This window comes from Felis catus, chromosome B1 (assembly GCF_018350175.1).
Source record: "Felis catus isolate Fca126 chromosome B1, F.catus_Fca126_mat1.0, whole genome shotgun sequence".
NCBI classification, from domain to species: Eukaryota; Metazoa; Chordata; class Mammalia; order Carnivora; family Felidae; genus Felis; species Felis catus.
This window is the reverse complement of record NC_058371.1, coordinates 109485721-109491331: the sequence shown is the minus strand read 5'-3', so window position 1 is coordinate 109491331 and position 5611 is coordinate 109485721. Positions and strand designations below refer to the sequence as shown.

Sequence of the window (5611 nt, the reverse complement as noted above, 5' to 3'; positions counted from 1 at the left end):
GATTCTGTATTCAAAATATCTGCATTAAAAATACCCATTAGGATTTAGTCCTTCCCAATTAAATGTCATCATCAAAGAGGGAGTCTATTATCTTGGTGCTCAGTGACTGCAATGGTCCCCTAACTGAGTATCTCACCTACTGAGCCCTCTCCTCCAAACTACCAGTCCACTTCACCAGTCTTCTGTGATGCCCATCAATCACTTCTATATTAAAAATGAAACAACGTTAAAAATTGAGAACCTAAACTACCAGGCTCATCTGCATTCCTCCCATAATAACTATTATTTATTTATGCCCAAAATTTTGTTAACTACCTTATGTATATTTACATTTTTTAATCTTTTCAAGAACTGTGAAAAGTAAGGCTTCTTATACCTACTGTACATTTAAGCAAACAAGCTTCAATTAACTGTGTGTTTGTTTTTATAAGTCCACACCCACAACAAGGCAGATAGAGCTGTCGTTTGATCGAGGTCTCTTGGATTCCAAAGCTTATTCTAAGAATTTAACATATGATGCTACAAAGATGCATAAGTTAGACAATCACTGGATACACAATTTTTGTTTTATATGTGATCATATGTCAGAAAAATTTTAAAAATTAACCCATTGAAATCAAGATACGTACTTTCAGGATTTTTGTTGATATAGAATGAGATTAAGTACAAGGAGAAAAGACCAAAAAAAAAAAACCTATTTTAACTTTCTTAGTCAGATTCAAGGAATGGTCATTTCTCTGATGGCCAAGTTTTTATTTATATACAAACTATGATTGTCATTATAAGAAGGAAAACTATCTACCACACGAAACAGCGGTAGGAGCATGCTCTGGACAATGTTGTGTGAAATGGATGCTTTCAACACATGATTATACACAAGATGTCTGCAATGAACTGAATGCTAGAGCAAGTTTGCTTCTCATTAAAATGATAGAAAGACAATGAAAAAACAACTTCCTATTTCTCCAACTGGAGGAAAGTAAATGTCTATGAAGATGGCTCTGTGAAGACCTGAGATGCCACAGTTTATGAAAAAGCAGAGCTTTTAAACAGAACAAAATAGAACAAAAAGCTTTGGTAAGATATAAGCCACTGCTCAGAGAGGTCTTATTAACACATTAAGTGGTTCCATTCTTGTTCTTGTTTATTCTGCTGTTTCTTTCTTCCTTTCATGTCATTAAGCTGTTTTTATATAAAACCTCTGAATCCTTCTTTTTACTGCGTCTCCAATTCTATGTTTACAAATTGTTCCAAAAAAAGAAAAGGCATTTATATCAAACAACACAGCTTATAGTCCAGCCTGAGGAGCTCATTATTCATGGGAAGTGAATGAAAATTAAATTCATTCTAGATGCAGTTTAAGGCAAACCCTTTTGTTCACGGAAGGATTTGTCAGCCTCTGAAACCAAGATCAATCTAGAAGTAAAAGGAAAGCACTTTCGTGTATTCAAATGTCAATTCAATATAGACTATTGCCAGAATCTTATCAGAATCTGCCAGTGATTCTTAAGACGTTATTTTCAAGCCAGTATTTATGTAACTAATTATAATATGTTGTTTTCAAGTGTCAGGAATGAGCATGATCTACCTTAGGCAAAATGGGGGCATTTATTATAAGATTTAAGAGAACATTTTACAAAACACAATGACAGGAATAAACCTTTGTCTCAAGGAGGTTTAGTATTTAGAAGCAGAAAAACATCAGAGTGCTAGCAGTATTTTTATACCATCTCCCATTTACACTTCTTTCTGTGCTCTACTTTTTATTCTGCATGGCATAAAATGGCAAGACAATCCCATAAGATTGTACAGGTTGCTCACTACATAAAAGTGTCCAGCCAAGAGAGTCAAAATACAATCTAGCTATGCCAGCCATGCTGTGAACCCTCAGGGCTGAGTCATCCTAGAAAGGGTGACTTTTTCTAGGTTCTAAACAATAACATATGGGCAAGTGGAGACCCCATCAAATGGCCTACACAAAGAAATTGAATATTGTTCAACCTCCAAATCCCTGGAGAAGATATTTCAATTGAAAATGGTACCCAGTCATGGTTCAATTAGCTATGATTCAGGAAGCAAGGATATATGCTTTAAAAAATTGTGAATTGGTTAGATTTTGATGGGTAAGGCAGTTATTCACAATACCTGATTTTTGTGGGGGTTTTTTTGTTTGTTTATATTTGCTTTTTTATATTTCAGACTGCCACTAACCTTTAACTCTTGCAGATCTCCTAAAAATCAATTACTTAGGAAATTTATATAAGAATGGAAATCATGCCAGGAGCAGCAGAAACAATCTCGAGTTGAGAGGAGAGCTAGTTCTTTTTTCTCTCTATATATGCATAACTCTTTATGGATTGGCCTTGCATTCTTAGGGACTGGAGATCCATTTATTTTTTAATTAAAATATAAGGTATACTGTTGACATATATGTTTTGTATTTTCTTCCAAAATAATTTTTATCTTCCTTTTATGGTTACCAGATTTAGCAAATAAAAATACAGGGTGCCCAGTTAAATTTGAATTTCAGATAAATAATTAATAATTAATTACTCAATGTAAGTATGACCTGTGTAATATTTGCGACATAGGTAATACTAAAAAATTATTGAATGGGATATACACTAAATAATCCTTACTTATCTACAACCAATTGGAAGGCAGATATGCTTACCGCTATATCACCAGTGCTGTACTGTTTGAAACAAATTGAATTGGGCATCCTTTATTTTATCTGGCTAATTTACTTCCTTTTTATTGTAAGCTGAGCCCTGTAGAACTACTTTTAAACACTTCTAGATCTAAGTTTGGCAGAGGTATGAAGTCAAGGAAATAGAAACAGATGTATATCCTTACATATAAAGGACATTAAAACTTGAGTTAGTGACTTTACAGTGAAATATGATACATAATCACCTGGTCTCTATGAGTAAAAGGTCTATGTTTTCTACTGTAGAAGAAAATGAAAGAAGAATATGTTGTGTTATTTTCATTGTATTATACACATACTTAATCACACAATGGAACAAGGATATTTTATACATAAAATATAACTAACTAAATAGTAATAATCTCATCAGAAAGCTAATCTAGTTTTCAAAAGGTGAAAAAAGTCAGAGACTTCCACATATTAATATTGTCACAATTTTAAATACATTTAAAATATACATCATTTTTATTTTAAATACTTATAATAACACTAACTTAACTATATAGAATCACTGCAATTATTTATAATTAGTCATTAAAAAAATCTAATGTTGCCATTAGTCCTTCAGACATAGCCCTACTTTTAAAAAATGTCATTAAGTATCTGTGTTAAACTTAGAAACAAAAATCAGAGTTTTGCAATGGGGTAACTATCTTATTAAGTCATATACAACTTAAAAGCTGGAATGATTATTATTTAAGTACACATAAAATGCGCTTGAGTTTAGATTTAATTAAGTAATTTCAGTAAGAGTATCATTTTTGTGAGAAATTAGAGATGGAAGCACTTGGATGGCTCAGTAGTTTGAGCATCTGACTTTGGCTCAAGTCATAATCTCGTGGTTCATGAGTTCAAGCCCCACATCAGGCTCTCTGCTGTCAGCACAGAGCCTGCTTCTGATCCTCTGTCCGCCTCTCTCTGTCCCTCCCCTGCTTGAGCTCTCTCTCTCTCTCAAAAATAAAAATAAACATTTAAAAAATAAAGAAGCAGTTAGATACCTTAGTTTTCCTTTATTACTTAAAAGTAGCACCACCGTGATTATTCTGGTGATTTGACTAGCACTTTTGTTCTATGCAGTGAAGGTATACATTTTAATCTTGTTACTTTTTCATAATTCCTATAAGGAAGATATTATGATCTAGATTTTTTTGACTAGTAGAAACTGATACTTAGAAATATTTATTAACTCCTCTAAGCCATGAATATAAGTGGTCATATCTGTTCCTAAAGCCTATATGATACACAATAATAAAAAAAATAAATGTACTGTATTACTAAAATATATAACCCATCCCAAAAGCAGGAAGTATTGACAATTTATCTTGGTTTCCTGATTTTTTTTATTACTAGTAAAGATAAGTACATGATTTTAAGAATTAATTAACACTGATATTCACAACTCTTTTTTTTAAAGTAATGAATTATTCAGCTTGAATTGTGGTACATTGTTTCAGGGGCAAAGATAATGGCCTGTCATTTTTTGGTGGAAATATTTTTTGTTAAATTGTAGTAAATTTTTATCTTTGAGGAAGTCTTAGAGAATAAGCAACATGGTGTTGACCACTAGAGGGCTTGAAATTTGCAATCCCTGTTAATAATATCGTAGTATTGATGGATGCTTTTTGTTTATTTGTTTGTTTGTTTTTGAGCTTAAATGCATTTTATTTTCAGACAACCTATATGACATGTTTTTCCCCCGTAAAAACAATGCCTCTTCTCCTAGTAAATCAAGCCCAAAATTAATGAAGTGCTTAAAATGGTATCAGTCCCATTTGTCTAAGTTCTGGTATTGTGTAGATGAAAAGCAGCAGTCAGTTACGATGACAGGTAATCCAAAGTTATAGCCAAATTTTGTTAACATTTTGTCATTTCTCAACCATCCTTAAAGAAAATTGTATATGGAGTCACACTATCCTCATTGTAATCCAGCAGAGCTACCATCTGGATCCATGTTTTACCAATAAAGAATTGGCAATTTTTAGAACTAGCAAGAATGTACTTGATTTGTTCTGCATCCCTGTCATGAAAGGTTTTGCTCATTCTAGGTGCACCTGGCTGGCTCAGTCGGTTAAAGCACCGACTTCAGCTTAGGTCATGATCTCATAGTTCATCGGTTAGGGCCCCAAGTCGGGGTCTGCGCTGACATCTCAGAGTCTGGAGCTTGCTTCAGATTCTGTGTCTCCCTCTCTCTCTGCCCCTCCCCTGCTCATGCTCTGTCCCTCAAGAAAATAAACAAGTGTTAAAAAAAAATAAAGGGTTTTGCTCATTCTTGTCTCTGTTCTTCAAGTTTGCCTTTAATTGAGTTCATGTCATCTTTGATGTACTTCTTGTAGGCTTATTTTGTCAAGTTGGTTTTCTGCCAGTGATGGTTCATGACAATATCAACACCAGTGATAACTGTGCTTTTGCTAAGTTCACTCTTGGGGTCATCAGGAGTGGCATTTTCACCAATGGACAAGTCATCAATGTTACCTACTATTCTACTGACCATCTTCCCCTCCACCTCCAGGCACAGCCCACCCAGGATTTCTCAGCATTTCATCATGGCTGATGAGGTCCTGGTAGATGATCATGATGGTGCCTGGAAAAAAAACAAGGACAGCACTGGTTTAACAGGAGCCAGGAACTTTTTCCAAGTGTGGTGTACTGGGAACAGTGCTGGGATGGAGGGGATAGAGGGCAAAAAAAGATGGGTAGACATTTCATTAAAGACTTCTGGTAAATTTTTAAAAGGGAAATAGGTACACTGACTCCATGGATCTCCTATGACTAATAAATGTTATTATTAAAATTAATTTTAATGTTTGTTGGAATCTTTACTTCTAAACAATTGTACAATTAGGATGGTTATTGCACAATTATTATTTGATAAATTTCCCAGAGAATCTTAATGAAATTATA

General features: G+C 33.9%; 1 pseudogene; it reads right to left on the bottom strand.

The window, feature by feature from the left end:
- Nucleotides 1-4145: 4145 nt before the first annotated feature.
- LOC101097970 lies at nt 4146-5283 on the bottom strand (annotated as a pseudogene).
- Nucleotides 5284-5611: the final 328 nt, after the last annotated feature.